General features: G+C 28.6%; 2 long non-coding RNA genes across 3 annotated transcripts; one reads left to right on the top strand and one right to left on the bottom strand.

Moving 5' to 3' along the window:
• Positions 1-4,471: 4,471 nt before the first annotated feature.
• On the bottom strand, positions 4,472-6,972 carry LOC147808301 (uncharacterized). The gene is made up of 3 exons (XR_015434940.1): positions 6,849-6,972; positions 5,473-5,599; positions 4,472-4,561 (listed from the first exon to the last, which is right to left on the bottom strand). It is a non-coding gene; the product is annotated as an uncharacterized LOC147808301 (long non-coding RNA).
• LOC147808300 (uncharacterized) lies at positions 5,737-21,746 on the top strand. Of its 2 annotated transcripts, XR_015434939.1 has the most exons (3): positions 5,737-5,848; positions 7,920-8,090; positions 21,346-21,746. It is a non-coding gene; the product is annotated as an uncharacterized LOC147808300 (long non-coding RNA). The 2 variants fall into 2 exon arrangements; XR_015434938.1 differs by lacking the exon at positions 5,737-5,848 and having other exon boundaries at positions 7,769-8,090.
• Positions 21,747-22,368: the final 622 nt, after the last annotated feature.

Here is a 22,368-nt window from a genome sequence, read left to right as displayed (position 1 = left end):
TTTTAATGTAACGTAAAAAAAAATTTCAACCTTTGTATGAAGGAATAATCATAAAACTGTTATCAAAACAAAAACCATTTTAATACCTAATTTGATGGCATCAAGTTTCGGTCGATTCAAAGGATTGGCCCCAAATAAGAGAGTATATGACTCACTAAACAAGCAAATAAAAATAAAATTTAATAAATTGTATATTTAGGATTTAATATAAGTTATAAAAATGCACATTAAAAGTTTTTTCAAAGCATACCTATGACAAGACTGGATTTCTTCTAGGTGTTGCTTTCCTGGATCTGAATCTCTGGAAAGAATAAAACAAAGTTATCATTTAAAAGTTTTTAAACATTGAGAATGAATATGAATTTATTTTATAACATAAAATATTTCCAATTAGAATATATGTCATTAGGTATTACAGAAATTTAATTACATGTAATTGCCTATATTTTGCCTACTTTCATAAATTTACAATGCGATTGAATTCTTTTAATATAAGCTTGTTAAACTTATAACCTCTGTAGTTCTAATGATCTTTCATTCCAGTCTTCTTTAAATCATAATAACATCCTTTTTTGAAATAATTAAAAATTTATATGATTACATACCTCAACAATTCTATTTCATTTAGGCAAAGGAAAATGTTATTTATAAAATGACTGGTTATTGCAGTAATTTAATAATTAGCTTATAATTAAAAGAAATTAACATTACAGTTTATGTATCATATAGCGAGATATAAGATTTTAGAGATATAAAAATAACATATTTTAAAATATAGCTATCAAATTTCGTTCAAGAATGCTTTAGTATATTTTTCATCGAAGTTGCTAAAAAAGCTCAAGCTCTTCAGCATCTTGGAAAAGTGAAACTGTTTTCGGAAGCATTAAAATATATATATATATATATATATATATATATATATATATATATATATATATATATTTATATATATATATATATATATATTTAAAAAAATGAATAATTGCATTTCCCCCTCCCAAAAATGGCATACGTTTGTTAATATTTTTCTATTTATTAAGTTAATATTTTTCTATTTATTAAGTTAATACTTTTCTATTTATCTCTATATACTAAGTTAAAAGGATACTTTTGAGGAATTAAAATGTGGTTAACTGTAATAATTAGAATGCAATACAAAATATCCAAATACAAAACTCTTCAATAAAGGCAATTTTTTAAATATGACCAGTATTTTGTTCATAGGAGTCTATTTTTTATGACACTCAGTCTATTTGGGTTCTATCACAGAACATTTTGTCTTTCTTAATATATTACCTCCTAATATTTGTGGATTCTCCTTAGGTAAGACTTTTCTTATATTTTTATCTACACTAGAATTTTCTCTTGAGCTAATTTGATTGATTAGATATCCAATGAGTTTACTTTTGTATTTTTGGCAATGATAAGATTTGTTTAGTATAGACAAAGGCTATTAAAAACACCAAATGAAAATAAATGCAAATATTGTGAACATGACAAAAAATAAGTTGAGATCTTTTGACTATTTTGAGCCTTGGTATTTGGTTATCTGTCTTTGTTGCACCATTTAATTTTACATCGAATCATTAAATAATTGCATAATTACGAAAATGTGGCATTGTAAGATTATGAAAATGTTAATGGACAAAAATAAAAATTATGTATTTATTTGTTTTATATAAATGAGATTTCTTTAATATTTGAAATTGCCTCTTACCTCGCATCTATTAAGAAGACTGGTTTCCTGTAACCTTGCCCATATACTTTGTAGGCAACCACCATGTACCAAAGCAGGATGATGAGCACTGCTACCACAAACACATTGATGTTTTAACATTAAACTGTCGTACACAACACCTGTTAAAAAGTTAAATTTGGTATTTTTAAAAAAAAAGCAGAGCTCAAACTATTAAACAATAAGGCGTCGCAAATAAATACTTAAATGATTAAAAACAAATTTGTAATCAAATCATTTACAAAGTCAATCAGAATGAAGGAGGGATTAAAATCATCAAAAGCCAGTTTAAATAGAGTTACTGGAATGTACTTGCCCTTCATTAATAACCAGCTTTCAGCGTCAATCTTAAATAACCAAGGTTTTTTATAATTTTAATCCATCCTTGATCTAATTTGTTAAAAATTCATCTGATTTCAATAGCTTGTTTTTCTTTCCTTTAAGTATTGCTCTGCAGTAGCCAGAATGTTTTTATTATAATTTTTATAAAGTTATTCTTTGACGAAAGAGGTTTGCACCTGATGAGGAGGAGGAGCTTGCGTTTCCTGACGACTTCCAATTGGACTAAGAGCAACAAGAGGTTCGAGACAGAGGCCTTCCCAAATGATGCCTGATGTAGACACCTATAAATGATCAACTAAAGTCAGTTTTTTTACCCACATATATTGAAGTATGTATTTCTTTAATTATAATTTTTTTTTTATTTGTTTTCAATTCATGAAGTTAAATAATAGAAACATTGGAGTCATCTAGTTGTGAAACCGGAAAAATTATGAATTAGACATATCAATTAGCTTCAATAGGAATATGCTCTCATTACTAAGCTTTTTACAAAATTTTTTAATACAGCAGATACATTCTTCATGCTTTGTATTAAAAGCAGCAGGTTTTGCATCTAGAGTATTTATCAATAATTTTTTGGGAAAGATTTCTGTATCGTGATCAATGGAAGAAAAATCTCCAAGTCTTGACAATTTTCAACAAGTAGTGGCCCACAAGAAACTGAAAAAAAAGCAGAAAGGGGGATCAACTCAAAGGGTATCGCTCGTAACCAACCTCTGCATGTTTTTTGAAAAAAATTTGCAAGTTTAAAATCATTTGGCCTCTTGGAAATTGTAATTGAGGTGACAGATTACATACAAAATATTCCCATTCTTTATATACCAATGTGTTCTGTATGGAGAATAATTTTAAATCATTATAACATTTTTACCTAGATATATACTACATAAAGACAAATGTTATCGACAATGTCAACTTTCATCCATGAAAAGGTGTCCCAACATAGAATTGAGTTAACATGTCTTATATACTAGTGAACTGGAATTAAATAATTGTAGTGGTAGACACACTACATTACCCCTTCAGAATTTTATCTGTGATAGAATCGATGAACAATGCCACTAGTTGATTCATTGCTGTTTTGTGTATAGACTAAAGAGCTGTATTAGGTTAACTGGATTTTGATCGCTGGCCATGACATTACATTAAGATCATACATAGCTCCTGCGTTGTCATTAGCAGTTGAGTGTATACAGAGAAATATTGTGTAATTGAGACTGAATAGCAACAGCGTGATGAGGACGGATGACTAATCTAAGTTTGGAACAGAAATAATTTAGAAATGATTTCTTTATTTAGAGAGGGATAACGACATAAAAACTACACTCTTAAAAATGTAACTATTTTGAAGAAAAGAAAAGCATCAAAAGCATTTTTCTTCTTTCTTGATATTCCATAACCTGTTAATATTAGTATATATTTTATAAATTCAAGTTAGATCCTACTTAGAAAAAGAAGAATAATTTTAAAAAGTTCCAAAAGTATTTATTTTGGAACTAAAAATAAAAAAAACTGATAAGGAATGTACAAAAGTTTTAGACAAAAAATATTTTAACTCTTGAAGTTGCAAATTAAATCAGTCAGAAGACCTCTTACTTGTTTGAGTAGATTATGATGCTGCTGCTCACAGAGTCTCTTTTCTCGAGCATATTGTTCATTTTGTTGAGGTGATAAAAGTATGGCTTGTGATTGTAGCATTGGATGATCAAGAGGTAGTGGAGCTGACTGTGTTCTCCCAAGAGGTCTTTGAATGGTTCTAGAATTGAAATTGATGTAAATTGTTTAATAAACTTATGAAACTAACAGATTGAAATACATTCCAGTTCATTAAAATAACTCAACAAAAAATAAGCACCTTTAAAGTACTTTTTAAGCATTCAAAAAAAAGTTTAAGCACTATTGCATTAACAAAATGCAAAATAAATTTCAAAGATGATCATGATAAAATAACTAGTTACTGACAAAGAACTCTTTCCTTGATTATATTAGCCACCATGAAAAGATAGAGAGATTTTTTGGTTCAATTTCAGAGGGTGTAAAATGAAGCCTGAAATTGAGAATATCTTGCAGCTGAGTTGCATTTGGGAGTGCAAGAATCTCATCAAACCCAACTCAGTAGTCAGTCCCAAGTATTTCATCAAACATGTTTGGCGCTATTATACGTTACGGGAAATGGATGGTGGTTGAATTAATTGTGAAAACACTGAATAGAACAACGTGAAAACCACACTTTTGCATAATACACAGCGAAACTCGACAAGGTAAAAAACATCTCATTTTCGAAAAGTGAAAATTAAGTAAGGGCTTTTAAAAAAACGAAAATAAGCACTTTTAAGGTCTTTTTAAAAACGCTATGAACCATGAACTAAGTTATATTTAATCCAGTGATAATCTGGCTTGTGCATCAGTGATTGTGGTAGCATACTTGTGATGCCAGTCCAGTATTTTAGTAGGTTGGATATAACCTGGAGGTGTGAAGTCTCACTGTAAAAGACATTTTTATTCATCAAAATAAATATCTTAAAAAAATTGGAAAATACATAAATTTTTCATATAAATTCATTCATTTATATGCTTGAATATATCTATTTTTATTTCTATAAACAAAAATTTTAGAATAATATATATTATAAAGTTTATACAGAGTAACTAAAAACTCAACTAACCAATTCAGAGGGATAATAAAAGACATTAATAGAATAAAAACTGATTGTAGAACATGGTGCAGCAAACGATATTCAGAGGGTTGAAATCGTGAATGGGGCAAGCGTGACCTGTTTCTCAGTCCATGCGACTTTTTCCTATGAAGTCAAATTCAATCACTAGTTTAAGCAAGACTTGTGGACGGTTTGTCATTGATTTGGCAGACTTCAAAAGCATAGGTGTCATCTCCATGTGCATTCGAGAATCGTTTTTATGTCGTTGTAGACTGTAAAATCCCATTTCCCTCTTAACGTGGTTGGTAATCCCTTGTTCTGCGTTGCGTTTTTATCCTTTTCATATCAGATATCACCCCTATGAATTTGTGAGTCAAATTTTGTAACATGCTGTATATTAAAGCATTTATAAATAATAAATTAAATTTATTAATGTATTTTTATTTATGCAAGAATTATAAACAGATTAAATTTAACAAAAAAAATTAAAAGAAATATAGAAATTTTCACGTGCATTAATATATTTATTATAATTTAAACATATACTATATATCGATTTCAACGAAGTATTTTTTGCATTTAAGTTAACAAAGAATCAAAGTTATTGTAAAACAAAACAATAGTTTGAAGCTGATATCTTTTCAATTTGACATAAAATTAAAAATTTATTGCGTTTAAAAAAATTGCATGATTAATTGCTACTTGGACAACTAGATTTTTAAGAATTAGAGAGTATACCCGGTAATGCTGGGTAATATGTTAAAGACTGTAAGACATTTGATGCAAGAGGCATTCATAGTCTTATGGTGGAAATATCTCTTTCCTGTACTTCAGAACCAGCTGGTACAGCACTTTTACCAATTTCCTGTAGAGTGGATAAAAATATTCAAGATTCAGTATAGAATATAATAAAAATAGAAGTTGCTTTAAAATAAAATTGAAAGAAAGCTCATTATTTAAATTAACTTAAAATTTAATTCACTATTGTATTGCCCTTAGCAGAAGAGGCATATGCCTAAAGTGAGAGTTTTACAGAAGTGAACAAGAACTGTGTACTGTTGACCTCTTTAAGTAATGAGGGTGTTTACAACTTAGCGCCTAAGGAACTTGGAGGGTATGTTATAAGTATTGGTGTATATTATTTTTCTGTTCATTTTTCGATGCATTAAAAATGACATTTCTATATAAAAGTCAATCAAAGAAATTTAAGATTTAGATAATTTCTTTTTTAGGAGAAGTTGCTTCACTTGCTCAGAATTTCCAAGATTAAAAGAAGAATAAGGATTGCAACATAAATTCTAATAAGAATCATTGATTATTTCATTTCATTTCTAAACGCTTAAACAACAAGATATCATTTTGACATAATAAATGTAACCTGTACTAGAATGCACGTTACAAATATTTGAAGGAAGCTTTACATTAAAAATATGAGCCCCAATTTATTTAAGAGGCATAATTATTTATGCCTACAAATGAAAAGGATGTTGCAAAAATTGAAATCATCGGATCACTACTGAAGAAAACAGGACGAAAAACTTTTTTTTCAAATCCACTGTTTCCTCTGGCAATCAACCAGGTTTCAATGATCTCAATAGTGATTTGTTATATAGTGTTTTTATTTCTAGTTTATATATTAATTAGCATCCGGTAATGTATGCAATTTTTTGAACTTCATTTTAAGAAAGCAATTCTAAAAATGCTTATTAAGAGGATCATGGAAAACTTCGTATATTGAGAATTTTTAAATATCAAAAGTTTGAAATTCCTTCACTTAAAAGTTGTGTATTCAAGCATTCAAAAAGTAAAATTTGTGCCAAAGTAAAACTTGGTAATATATAATAATTCAATGTTAAAAAATTTTTTCATAATTTTAATTATCGATTTATTCTTCTAAAACACAAGAACTTTCAAAATTGTGACTGAAGCTAGATTTCATAAGATATTTATAAAAGCATTGAGTTTAAAATGTCAAACAAAAAGGGAAATTTTTTTTCCGGCAGCATTTTTAACATAGGAGAAATAAATAATTCACAAGCAAGAGAAAGATAAAATTCTAAGTATTTTTTTAGAACAAAATATATTTTCCTATAACAGTTCCAAAATAAACTTACAGCAGATGTAGGTACAGGAGGTGTCCCCAATGATATATTTGGCAAAGATGGTGATGAATACAATGTGAAATCATTGATACTACCTGGACTGCTGACTGAATTATATAACGATGTAGGACTCTCCTAAAAAAAGTAATGATAATATAGTTGAAGATTGTTTTACAATTTCAAATGCTAATTTGGTATGCTAAACAGTTTTAAGTGTTAAATGAAATTAACATTCTGTTAAAATATAATATTTAATTAATTTTAAGTAATATGCAAGGTACTTACTGAAGCAGAAGTGGTATCTATGTATTGTAAAGTGACTATACATAACAAAGAGGTAATGTGCAAAGCTCTATATCTAAATGCTGAAAAAACTTGGAGTTGCCATTTCTATCTCAAAAACGATATGAGATATTGGAGATAAAATTGAATTAAAAAGTCTTAGATTGATTTAACACAAATACATACCTTGTTGAATTTAATGCTAACAAAGAACTTTTAAAACAATGAACAACATTTTCCATATTATTATTTAACAGATTTGTTACATTATAGTTATTTTCAAACAGAAAAATAAATGTGCCATTATGTTTAAAAGCGGAATAAGTCCATTTTTTCAAATTATTTTTTTCTCTCCATTTTCTAAGGGTTAGTCTTTGATAAAGATTAATCTATTTGGATGATGTTTTTAACACTATAATTTGATGAAACATCAAAATGCAGCTGTGATTATTAAAATCGTAAGAGAATAAATAAACAGGTTCTTTAGCTTCAAATGGACCTACCACTTTCAAAAATAAACACTCAATTTTGCGACAAACCTTTATTTTCGATGTCTAAACTTCTCTTAGCGTTATTCATTAGAAATAAATGCGTCTGTTAGTTAACTAGACATTTTCCCCTAGATCGTATCATTACGTCCCATTGTTTAAAGTCTGAAACATAAATATGCATTTTCTTTTTTTAATGCGTTGATGTTTACAAAGCGTATATTCTTTTAAAATCAATACACTTTATAGATTATTTCCTCCCTTATTGTAACGCTTTCGTGATAGGAATGCTAACACTGCAATATTTTTCCAGGTGGTGCTGTTGTAAGCAATCGCATCTTTCAGCGCACAGCCACTTTATTATACATAGGCACCATTTGTATAACTATAGCTGCAACCGTTCGGAAGTTTGGCTACAATGGATATGTGATACCAATATAAAATTCAATACCAAAAATACATATTCATCACATTCTTAGACAGGGTGAGTAGCCAAATTATTTAAACAAAAAATAAGCACCTTTTAAGCACTTTTCGAGCTCTCAAAAAATATTTTTAAGCATTTAAAAAAAATATCATAATCAGGCAGAGCTGGAAAGTTTTTGACAATAGGCGGTTTTATCTTGTTTTAACCGTCATGTCAAAAAAAAACTTTTGGCTTTGTTTTTGACAATTGTCCAAAATCATAAAATTTTGAATCATGTAAAACGAATAGCGTTTTCATTCGCTACGGACTGACAATACCCCAAAATAGATAGGGGTTGAATTAATTGTGAAAACGTTGTATAGAACAATGTGAACTGTGTCTTTTTGTACAATTCGAAATGAAAATCAACATAGTAAAGGAAAAAAACTAATTTTGAAAAAGGGGAAAAATTAAGCACTTTAAAAATACCCCATGAAAAAAGCACCTTTAAGGGCTTTTAAAAAACGAAAATCGAAAAAGAGCTTTTTTTAAAAAAGCTAAGCACCCTGTTATATACTAGTTATTCTGATAAGCAGTTAAGAGCTAATTCTATTCTGCTAACTTTTAAAACAATATATATTTGCATTTTAGGCAATATATTTCATATTGAAGATCTATGTGGCAATATATTTTAAAGATCTATTTCATCGATCTCTAAACAAAAGTCATGCATTTAGAATACAGTAAGAAAAATAATAATTAAAGTAGAGGGTGATGCTAGGATTTTTCTAATGGAAGGCAGGAAGTCTCCAACAAAGGGGCATCTTTAGAGCTCAATATAATTTTTTTTTAAATATTTGCAGTGGCTCAACTAAATCGTAAAAAGAAATAAAATATTTTAAAAATTATTTAAAGGAGCATACACACCTAGGAAGATCGGAAAAATCGATTCCCCCCCTCTCATCTAATTATGTTCTTGACTGTCTCAAGAATCATAATCCAAAAGATTAAAACGAAATTCGTCATAGTTTTGTATTGTTCATAATGAAGAAATAAATGAGAAGACTAGTATTAAAAACCCTAGTTTATTTTTTCAAAAATAATATTTTTAAAAAATTACCTGAGTCTGGGGGATCTGAGGAATCTGAGTCTATGACCCCCCTCCCAGGAAAAATTTCTGGATCCGCCCCTGTCCTGAACCCAACCAACCACCACATATTTAAATGAATTTGTTTTATTTTTCTATTAAAAAATTTAATAAATGTCCTTAATAGAAGAGGATATCTGATGCTGCCTGAAGGGATGATTAACGCAAAAAAATAACGATTATCTCCTGTCTTGAAATTGTAATTCTATTAGAGACAATCCTTTACCCACTTCTTTTCTTCTTTATTATTCTAACCAACAGAAATTATTGGAAACGTGTTTGAAATAAGCCGGATTTTAAAAAATTTTATTGCCAATGGCACGTTATAGATTCGATGTGCGTAAATTACATCATTTTTGGCAAGGTTTCAAAATTTTTATGTTAAGAGTGGTGATTGCAGAACAATGTGTATTTTAATTGGAATGCTTGAAAAACTTGTATACATAATTATAGATCAATATTTAGGAACTATATCTAGACTTTTAAATTAAATAAACTCTTTTCATATTTTTATTAAATTAATAGATTTCTTTACGACTTTAATGTAAGAAGGAAAAAAATTATATTTTCTTACTATACATGTTAATTTTAATAGTAGTTTTAAATTATTACTTCAGCTTTTATTTTTATTAACTAATGCTGGTTTAAAAAAAGCATTCCCGCAACATAGAAGCTAAAGCTTCACAATTTCGTTACCAACGGCATGATTATGGCTATGTGGTTTGGATTGGGCATAGGCCACCTTTACTTCGTAGACAAACTGGTACTCATCCATCTGAAGCTGGGTATGCCACTAGGGATTGAATCCCGGTTCTTCACTTTGACAGCCACTGAACCATTGCGGTTTTACTAGTTTTGATTAGTGCTAAATTTACACCCATTATGCATTTTTTTATTATTTGATAATAAATAAAAACATTAAATGATAAAGATTTGAAAATTATTAAGATTTAGAAATTATTTTAAAGATTTTACGAAAACTATGGCATATTCGAAACATTCACATACTTGTTTACCATTGTCACGGATTTAAATGATCAAAATAGTGTGATACTGCCCTTAATTTATACTTCTAAACTCCTTGTCAAAAACGAGGGCAATAAGCATACACATTAGCGGCCTCAAATTAGTATTTATGCATGTAAAAAACAAAATCGGAAAAATATTCTCTAATCTACTGACAAATCTAATATCGAGGAACGGAAAATTCAAAACAACAAAATTTGTTTGAAAAACAGATTAAATTTTATGGATAAGCCGCTTTTCAATTTTTTCAGCAATCAAACAAGTTTTCATGTCAATAGTCTCTATTTCCTAGTTAATGATTTTCCAGGTTTCGATACCATTTCTATTTTTTTTCTCGCTTTTCTATTTTTAATTGACGTCCCTAAATTTGTATGTTTTTTCTAACTTCATTTTTGACAAGACGTCAAAAATGTATACACCCTTTATTATTACACGAAAGTTCAACAATTTGTTAAAGATTAAAAAATAATATACGCATTAGAAATTACGTCAACAGTAATTTCATAATAAAAATAATATTTTTTAATATTTTATAAAGAACAAATTTTTCTTAGTCATTCTCACCGAGTTCTGTTATGCTAACCTCACTAAAATGGGTTCATATGCAATTACGATGTATAGTAGAAAGTTGAGCAAGTTTATTTCAGAAAAAAACTTTTGGTTGAACGAATCATTATTGTACAATATGGATAAAAATAACATTTTAATAAGAGGGCGTATTTTTTATGAATTATATTTTGCGATACTTTAATTTGTCATGATATTAACCCTGAATATCGTAATTCATATGATATTAGTTACACATTGTTCATAAAAAGAAACATGAGTAACTAATTGCTAAACGTGTTATAGAAAGCTAACAGGTCGCTTGATTGGACCTTGATTTATCAATACGCAATTTTTATTACTTCAACCCTAACAGTAAACACCAAATGTTGGCAACTAATTACCAAATGTTGACTCATACGCGATCTTGAAAATTAAAAGGTCGTTTTATTAGCCTTTGATTTAATGATTCATCTTATTACTTTTTCAAAGCAAAAGCATATTAGCATGAAATTAAGCAGTTTATTATTTCTTTAAATTGCCCTAGAATATATAGGGTGTTTGGTAACGACCTATCTTAATATAAATCCTTAAGCCATCTTCATCTCACCTTCCTCCCTAGTGATTCGTCTTTGATAAGTATTTTATTAATATGTATTTCAGGCTGTAATTATTGAACCCCAAAAAGTTATAAGCACATAAAGTACGAAAATGTGCTGTTAATTTCATGCATCGCTGCAGATTACTTAACGAGAAGAAGAGTTATTAAGGAGTTATTAACTTTTTGATGGGTTAAGGATTTTTAACAAAGGGCGTACTACTTTTAATCCATAATAATAATAATCTTAATTTAGGAACGACGCTTAGGTGTGAGCAGTTTATATTAGACGAATTCTGGTTGCTAGCACTCTTGAGAAAGAGCATTCCATTAACTATTATTAAAATAAAGTGTAAGAGCTTAACAATAATCAAGCGATCTGAAATGAACTGCAAAAGCATTTAATTCTGGGGTTTAGCAAGCGATAGCTAGCTGGGGTATATTTTGCCGAAAAAGAAGTCTGAAATTTGCTTAAATTTCTAATGAATTTCGGATCATCTATTTTGTAGCTGATGAATCTCCTTATTTTTGAGCAAGATTTTTTTTTGTATCTAGAGTATTAACAAAATGTCTACTTTAATATTTTCTCATAATTTAACAAAATTAATTTTTTCCACCATTGCTTACAAATAATTGAAAAATATATTAAAATGCTAACTGTTTGCGGAGATAACATAATTTTGTTACCGCTACAAAGAATCTTAATCAGTAGAGAGGCAGACGTTTGGTTTTGTATTTACATCTGAATTCGAAACATTTAACTAATGTTTTATCCAGATAAAATTAGTAAGTATAAGCTGTAAAAATAATTAATTAAAAAAGGTAAAAGAATTTTGCAAAAAAAAAATATATATATATATGTAACATAAAAAGCTTCAATTAATCTTTTTATGTTAGTTTCTTTGCTATAAAACTTCATCCTAATTAATTATTCTAAACGAAATACTTTCTCACACTTTTAAAAGCCACATCCTGTTCTTAAATCTATTTTTGGCTCAAGTATGCATTTAATTAAGAGCAGGACATTTTTCCCTTTGCTATGTGTGGGAAACATTCGATCTATTTCATAAACCAATAGCAACTACTAAGAGTTCCCTCTTTCCCTAAATTAAGACATATTACGGATTTTACTTTGCAAGATTTTCCCTAACATATAACCAAGGAGCGCAACTTTTCATGTACACTTTTACTCATTCTCATGACTGCTCTTGTCTAATAATTAATAAATAAATTTTGTACCCTCCTTCCCGACCTATGACCTGTTTTAATCCTTCCACTCGGCAACGACGTTATAAGTCGCCAGGATTGAACGGTCGGGAAGGGGTACAGTTCGTACGGTACATTAAAGATATTTAATATCTCATGTGAAATTAAATAAATCATCTTCGGAAGAGGGTACATCAAAAATATGGAATAACTTCAAATCATTTGTTCAAATGAACAGCTGGTAAATAAGCAGTCAAATTCTTCTTCAACTTTTGGCAATAATTAATTCATCCTGTATCTTCATCAAAAAAAAAATAAACTGTTCAAACGTTTTGTTTATTATAAATGATACCTACGCACAGTGAAACAAAACGATCATCGGTTTTCCATATGTCTATGCTGCATATTTTGTCTACGTTCCTGAGACTACTAGAAAGCTGAGCTTCAATTTCTTTCCTTGGACTAAAAAGAAAAACTGCATCGAATTCCTGTTAATTAAAATGTTTTATTGAAACTATCCGTTTGAGAAAGCGTTGATTTTGCCACTCTTAAGTGCTGAGCTGGATCTTATCGTCGATGAATAATTGTTCTCACACCCACGATGGTCTACTTAAATATTCGACATTCAAAAGAAAACTAAGCTTCAATTTCTCCGTCACTATTGGTGTTAATTTACGATTCATCTTAACGAAGAAACAAATTTTTTCCCTAGCAGCTCACGTCTTTGGTTTTGGAATTGTGTTTACGGAATTTCAACGCATTCCCATCTCTGTTGTGGTTTTCAAAATATCTCGGACTAATTCGAACTTTTTCAGGTATCCTTTGAGTTAAAGTTTTTTACATTTCTCATAAATCAATTTCTTAAATGATTATGATTTTAATTTTTTCCCATATTTGATGCTTCAAAGTGAAACTACTTTTTATATATTGATAGTATTTACTGTTGAAATTTTTTTTCTTGAAATATTTATTTTCAGTGAATTGATTGTCATAAGAATTGTTTCGAGAAATTATTTTCAAATTTATTGTTTTATGTGTTACAGCTTCTATGATTTTTTGAGTAGTAGAAATTATATTTTTGTTTTACAGTGATTAGGGTTTAAATGAAAATGCCATTTAAATTTTTTTTTCTCTTCGTAATGCAACTGCAGTAATTATTGAAATTTAATTTAGATATGTGAATGCAATTACGGTGTTGCAAAAATTAAATCAAGAAATGTTGAAACTAATGCAAATAGTTTGGAAAAATGAATAAAATACTTGTTGTTAGAATTTAAATTGAAGTACAACCAGACATTAATGCTTTAGTCCAACGTTGGTAATTAGTTCATAGCTCAGTTCTAGCTCAGATATGTCCATAAATAAACAAAGTCTCTTATTGCTGAGTGACAATCCCAGCATAAAGATAGGATAATGATCAAACACAAATTGAAACATTTAGTAACCATCACACTTCAAAAACACGTTTAAAATAGAAATGAAAAAATTTGAATTCCCTAACAAAATTGTGACAAATTAAATTATCAATTAAGATCTCTGCACAAAAATTACTTTAAAAAAATATCCGAGCTAAAATTTAAAAAAAAAAAAAAATTATGTCCAAAAAGAAAGAATGAAAGATATAAATGAAAAAAATAAAAGGTAATTTGCAAATAAACCAAACTTGCACTTCAGATTAAAAATAAGGAAAATAGCTAGATCAGTCAAAAATTAAAAACTGATTTACCTTAATACCATATTAAAATTGAAAGCTTGTTTTGGATTTCAATTAGTGATTATATGTTAAACGGGTTGTAATGTAAAATCTGAGAAGACTGATCACCTTTTCTGATTATAAAAGCAATTTGTCTGTACACATATTTCCTGAAATCCGGGTTAATAATTGCAATAAAAATACCAAGAAAGAAAATAAAAGTATAAATAAATAAATATAAAGAAAGTAAAAAGAAAAGAAAGTAGAACAGAAAAATAAAAGAGAGAAGGAGAAGAAAAAATGTTACAGAAGGCAAATTTTGGACATATAAAAAAAAAAAAAACAATTCAAATAGCAGAATTGAAAATGATCTTGTGTTTTCTAATATTCTTGAGACTAAATATGATAATGGTGCTTAACATTGTCAAAAAATATGTTGACAGAATTGTGCAAATCCAAGAAAATTAATAAATTCCTAACTTCTGGTGATTTTGAAAAAAAAAATTTCCAAATATTTTGCTATTAAAGTGACAAAAAATGAAAGGTAAATAACAAATAAAGTGAAATAAAAACAATACTGAAGTCTTGGACTTCACAATAACAACCAATGTGTCATTTTTTGTTCAAACAAGGTAAACAATACTCAAATCTAATTTCAAATTAAATTTTACCTGTGAAACTGCTTTTTGTATTTTGTGTTTTACATTTTAAATTACACATTTTTAACAAATGTTTATAAATTTTTGTCATCATGATTGAAGAGTTAACTTAAATAGTTTTTTTATGAAGAATACTTCTTATAGTGAAAAAGCTGTGTTGTGATTTTTAAACAAAAGATTTTTGAAACTGAAAAAACTGTTAAGTAAAAAAAAAAAAAAACTTGAAAATGAAAATTTTAAATTTGCTGATGATGCTACTACAGATTTTTAATTGTGTTAAAATTTTTACAAGGAGAACATATGTAAATGTTTTATAATTTATATTACTTTTATATATTGTTACTATTACAAATTTGGTTATTTTATTTGTACTTCTACCATAGGGAAGATTTTGCAAATGGATAATTTCAAAATTTTTGGATTCTAATTAGACAATTTTGGCGAAGGGGGATGTAACATAAAAAGCTTCAATTAATCTTTTTATGTTAGTTTCTTTGCTATAAAACTTCATCCTAATTAATTATTCTAAACGAAATACTTTCTCACACTTTTAAAAGCCACATCCTGTTCTTAAATCTATTTTTGGCTCAAGTATGCATTTAATTAAGAACAGGACATTTTTCCCTTTGCTATGTGTGGGAAACATTCGATCTATTTCATAAACCAATAGCAACTACTAAGAGTTCCCTCTTTCCCTAAATTAAGACATATTACGGATTTTACTTTGCAAGATTTTCCCTAACATATAACCAAGGAGCGCAACTTTTCATGTACACTTTTACTCATTCTCATGACTGCTCTTGTCTAATAATTAATAAATAAATTTTGTACCCTCCTTCCCGACCTATGACCTGTTTTAATCCTTCCACTCGGCAACGACGTTATATATATATATATATATATATATATATATATATATATATATATATATATATATATATATATATATATATATATATATATATATATATATATATATATATATATCTTTCATTACAAGACATTAATGCTATTATAACATTTAAATAAATAATTTTTCTGTAATCTTAAAATAAAAATATTCGATTTACATTAAAAATATGCAACATTTAAAAAAAAAAATGGAGGGCAAAAAAGAGAAAAATTTGTAAAAGGATTTTTCTTTACGAGTGCTAAAATCCAAATTTTAAATGAAACAAACGATCTTGTTTTGAAAGAGCAAACTTACGGATGAGTACATTCCAGAAAATGGTAGAGTCACCGAAGTCTTAATTAGTAATCAACAACCCCTTTTACCCTTTTAAAAAAATAGACCGATATTGACCTCACCTGCTCTTTCCAACACCTGCTTTTACTACCATCCACTACATAGTACATAGAACAAAAAACCTAAATAGCTTCTGAAAGCAGACGATTATTTATGAAGTCTAATTTAAAATCTTCAATAAAACGGAAAAAGATAGATAAGAAAAAATACAATACTGGATGTAATAATATTAATTTTTGTTCACCTATTAAAAAAAAATTTAACTAAGCAATCAACTGTTAAAAAATTTGTATTCCGACGCTAAGAAAATGGTTAATTCGATTATATATTTTAATTATTTAGGTTTGTTTTCTTAGCATTTTATAGAAGTACAAAAGTCAAAGTCACAAACAAAACAAATATCATCTTACAAATGACACATTAATTATTCTAGTGCTATTGCTAATTCAAACATCATTGAAGATTTCCTAGTAAATAAAAGAATACAAGAAATTTCTGAATTGTAAATAGATACAAGATTCGGCTCAACAATTGCTGCTACTAAATTAGAGATGCAACATACAAATATTTGGTATTTAGCTTATACTGCTTCAAAGCAGAATATTCATTTCGGACGAATAATGGAAACAGAATAACTCACATTTTTAATAATTTCAATTTGCATATTTTAAATATTACAACTTAGTTATGTATCACTTTTAATGTGTTACGCATTAAGTAAACTTAAACAATTCTTAAGTTTATAATATTTTAATTTAAAAAATTGCCAGAAATTAATTTTCATTTGCATAATATTCTATTAATTAATTTTGTGAATAAATATAAATTGATCAATTATTTATTTAAAAAAAAATATCATTTAATATGAATAAGAATGTGCACACAATGTTTGTAAATATAGAATTATTTTCTTAGGATAATACATTTGGAATTTAAACTTAGGGAAACTTGGAAAACTTAGTTTGTTTCGAAGGTAGTTAGCAAAACAATAATGAAGATAAACAAATTTATGAAGGGGCCGATTAAAAGATGCATTATTTTGTAAAGGGTCCGTTTTTATGAAAAGATATTTTCTGAAAGGTCTGCTAACGGACAACAAATTTCTTCTATACAGACCCCTGTTATTAAATAAAAAAATTTCATCAAGTTTCGAAAACTTTGACAGATTGTTCTAAGGTAGATCGCATCGCACGCAAACTACGTTTATAGTTGTCAGGTAGTTTCAATTTATTCATCAAATTGAGGTATTTTTAAAATACTACGTTAAACCGAAGCTAAGTTAGTAAATACTATTAAAAATTTAAGTAAGTCAAATGAAATATTAATTGGTTATAAAGTCCCCCAAATAGCATTTGTTCCCCCTTCATAGCAAAGTTATATATTAATTACTTAACATCCGCGAATAATCATCTCAGATTTCTCTTCGAAATTTTTTTTGAAATTTAATTTAAAAAAATCTAAAAATAAAAGCACGTTTTTATTTATGTAATCGCGTAATCTTTAGAACTATATTTTCTAAAATACTTCTTCTGTAGAAACGTTTTTAAACGTTTTGCATAAATGTTTTAATACCCTTCTGGGTACCCGGAACCAGCCGAGTTATAAATCCAAACTTTACCAGTTAACCCAGAACCAGCGCGAAGAAAATTCAATTTTCACCGTGTACGTAAACCAGGCAAAATTTTATTACTAGGTACATACATCTCTACCTTAAATGTCACAAAAATGTTTTAAACGTGAAAATGCTAAATATTTGCTTAAGTTTATGATGATAATTTAATTTCAGCAAGAAAAATTGGTTTAGAACTTATTTTTAAATCACGTGACTGCGAATCAAGATTTGTGGATTTTAAATATTGTCAATACAAATCGCGATATTTGATTTTAATATCGCTCGAATACGAAACAAATTGCTGGATAAATTTCTTAAGTAATTAAAAATCCGATAAATATTACTTACATAACTATTTAATTTTAATTAGCAATTTATTAAATTTTAAACAGGAGTGATACAGAAAAATCATTAAACCGTGAATCATTCAAATTCTCTCACTTAATAGTAGATAATAAGATAATTAAACAAATTTAAACAACTAACCTTCCTAAAATAACTTTAAAACGTTCACTATTTGTAAACCATTCAACACATATTCTTGTATAGTACATTTCTATTGCAATTTAATTTCTAATGATTTAATATGAATTTTAAAAATACGAAATTCATTGTTATTGAATTAAGAACTTTGTTATTGTTATAAGAACTGAAAAAAAAAAACTATTAATAAAAAACAATCATACTAAAATAAATGAAAAAAAAATGAATAGAAATATATACATAAACATCTTTAATAAATGTATCAACAAAAACGGAAACTTACATTATAGATTGAAAGTCCTATCTAAAATGAAATACTAACTCTTGTAATTACGATTTTTTTAAAATTTACTTTCACTCTACTAGACGATAGCGAAGACTGAAAAAGTTTTCTAGGGTTGTTGTAATCTAATATTGTTTCTGTCTACTAGTTGGAATTTGCCGAACTAAACTCGCCAATTCAAAAGTCGCCAATTCGAAATTCGCCAATTAAAAAAGTGTGAACTAAAATGCTACATAGAATTTTTTAACATCTTGAATTTCTGGGAGTGTATTAAAGTAAGTTGCGAAATACTTTATCATTTTAAAAGATACTAACATTAATCAGAACTAGATGCGAGAACAGTGGCCCCCATCAGGGGGGAAGGTGGGCGCACGATGCGCCCACTTAAACCTTGGGGGGGGGGATTTTTACGCTAAATAAAACGAATAGTTTGGCGAAAGAATGCGCCCAAGAGCTTGGGGGGGGGGGCACTGTACGAGAACGAAATACTTTACTATGCATTTAAATCGTGTAGTTGAAAACTTCGATTCACGAAATCACGTTTGAAAAGTTTTTCCCAATTATTTCTTATTGAATAACCTTGTTATTGAATTAAATATAACGTGTTCAAATTTCTTCCGAAGTATTTCTTTTAGTTCTAGCTTTTTAATTTACTACTTTTCTCATCAGAATCACAAAAAACTCTTTCTCGTTAATGGAGTTTTTTCTTAAAAATTTTGATATTTCAATGTTAGAGGGTGTTATCTAAAGATGGCTAAACTTGAGTAAGCAAGAGAAAAACCATTTAAATCAGATTTCCATTTAAAGGATTTATTACATACAATACACCAGTAATTGGTGACCCAGGGAATAGAGCGCTTGCCTCCTAATGAGTTGACCCGGGTTCGAATCTCAGCGATGGTTGGTAGATACAAGTTCTGCAGTCGCCGCACAGTGACCACAGTGCTAACGTGAAATATCCTCAGTAGTAGACGGATAGTGGGATAGAATCTTTTCGCCATCAGGCTAACCATGGGGTATTTTCATGTTTTTCCTCTCCGTGTAGCGCAAATTGGATTTAGTTCCATCAAAAAGTTAAATTTCAAGGTAAACTTCTTTCGGTAATTGATCCAGGAGTTCCTATGTCTTCTGACTAGGGTTCAAATTTACAAAGCTATGAAGTTGAACATTGGTAGTCTTAAACTCAAAAAAATTGTGCCGGCTGTTCAACGACAGTTATGTAATAAAAAATGCATCAATAAAGTGAGGCGTAATTGAGTTCTTGAAATAAAAGAGTTCTTTCTCATTATAAAATACATCAATAAGGAGCCGCAGTGATTCAGCGGATAGAGAGTTCACTTCCCAATGCGATGTCCCAAGTTCAAATACCAGCGGCGGCTGGTTGATACGAATTCTTCTAGGAACGATCACAGTTCTGACGTAATATATCCTCAGTGGTTGACGGAACGTGGGTTATAATCCCCTCGCCATATCAGGTTTTCCTGTTCAGGTAACACAAATGTGGGTTAGTTCCATCAAAAACCTCCACGAAGGCTAGTTTCTCCCTATGCATGATCCAGGAGTTTTTTCGTCTTCTGGGTTGGGATCAAAACTACAAGACTACGGAATCGAACATTGATTGCTGCTAACTTAGAATTGGGTCAGTTGTTCATCACCGTTTATAATATTCAAATATACATTTCATTTTATTTTTTAACCGTCGTGGAACAACCGATCCAATTTTTTGGGTTTACAAGTACAATGTTCAAGTTTTGTAATTTTGAACTCAATCCAGAAAACAAGGGGACTCTTGGATCAAGTTTTGGAAGAAATTGCCTTCGTGGAAGACTTTTAGATGGAACTAACTCGCGTTCGTGTTACATGAAGAGGAAAAATGCGAAAACCTCCCACGACAAGCCTCGCGACAAGGAACTCTAAGTCATGACCAGTCTACCACTGAGAATATTTAACGTCAGCACTGTATTTGGGGCAAGCCGTATGCTGAATTCGTATCGACCAGTCATCGTAGGGATTCGAACCCAGTCCACCTCATTGAAAGGCGAACTCTCTATCCCCTGAGCCATCACGGCTCTTATATTATACATTAACAAGGTTTTCCTTAGTCTGAACAAGAGAGGATTTATTAAAACTGTAGTGTATCTACCACTACAAAAATACAATTCCAATTCTCTAGTATATAAGACATGTTAACTCGGTTCCATGATGGGATACCTTTTCATAGACGAAGATTGATATGGTCTGTAACTTCCCTCCATACAAAAACAAATTTATCAGTGAGAAAGTTTCTTTTTTTATACACATAACACTCATTTCTACATATTTTTTATGCATATTTCCTTTTTATATACATTTACGCTGCATGAAGAAAGTTTTTCCTAGTATGAAAAGTTGTTCAGCATTTTATACTATACAAAAACCTTTTTTGCGAATGAAAGTACTGTTTTTAAATTTAGAACAACTTATTCACGCTAAATTAACGAAAATATTGAAAAAGAAGTTAAAAAAATAATATAAAATAAAATAAATAAATTATCCAGAATTTTTCCTTTTTTTACCCTTTATACGCGATTTCCCGAAGGAAAAAAGCATTTTTTATAATTAGGTCCCTTCAAATATCGAAAAACACATTAAAAATATAATATAAAATAAAATAAAAACCAAAAAAAAAAGGAAATTTAAAGGGAGTTACATGGTTTTGACATGACATGACAGTAATTAAAATATCACTTGCTTTGATTGATCCTTTTATGTTTAAAAAAATATGGATTCAAATTTTGTTTCTTCTGTACATTTTATTTGCATAAATTATAATATTTTTAATCTTCTTTCATTAGCACAAAGGCACCAACAACTTCAATGCTTTTAATCAAGAAGGAGACTTAGGAAAAAATATTTCTATAACCAGTGTCGAACCTATTGATAAAAATATTTATTCTGCCGAAATTACCAGAATTCCAGAAGGTTATAAACAGTCTTTTCACCCTTGAAAAGTACTAGTTCCAAGAACAGCTTACAAACAAGGAATGTGTATAGTTTCAAGTCTTGAGAATGAAGAACCTGTGTTCGGAAAAACAATTATTATTTTGTGAATAGGCTCCAAAGTTTTATTTGTGTGTAATTTTTTAAAATCTTGTTGTGTTTTTTACAATCAACTGAAAAATGTGATATAGTTAAAGTAATAGCACCAGAAAGTGTATAATAATGAATATGTAATAAAAATATTGGTTTTTCTCTACTCACTATCATTTACTAATTTGTAAAAAAAAAATACAGTATTTTTTTCTTAACTGTATAAAATTTTAATCTTTTAATCAAGTGGTAAATTATGTTTGTAAAAAAAGTAATTTAGTTAAATTGTAAATTTTAATTCAGATGAGGTAGAATATCAAGAAGTTTAGAATCTAGTATCTTGTTAAAATATTGAAAATTATATTCAGATAACCAAAATTTCAAAACTGTAAACATTGAGGCATAACATAATTTTTGTCCTAAATTACTGTAAATAAAAAATAAGTTTGAGTTCAATGCACTCTATTAGTAACAAAAACATACTATCGTTCATATTTTTGAGTGAATATTTTGAATTTTTTTAATGAATGCTGTGATATGTATAAAAATATAATATATTTAAATTTTAAAATTTTGCATAAAAATTATTACATTCTGTCTATGTATACGAACATTAAAGTGATTGTGAATGGATAAATTTTGTTTGAATATTGATCTGAATTTGTATATTTTTTGTTAATATTTCCAAGTTGCGTTATTATTTTTACACTTCTTAATTTATTCAAATTTATTATTTTCATACGCTAATGTAATTAATATTAGACTGTTTCCTTAATTAGAGATTGGGG

The sequence above is a fragment of the Parasteatoda tepidariorum genome, chromosome 6 (genome assembly GCF_982258835.1).
Source record: "Parasteatoda tepidariorum strain Cologne lab strain chromosome 6, Ptep-v5.0, whole genome shotgun sequence".
In the NCBI taxonomy this organism is placed as follows: Eukaryota; Metazoa; Arthropoda; class Arachnida; order Araneae; family Theridiidae; genus Parasteatoda; species Parasteatoda tepidariorum.
Note: the sequence above shows the minus strand (reverse complement) of the source record. Positions and strands in the feature narration are given on the sequence as shown.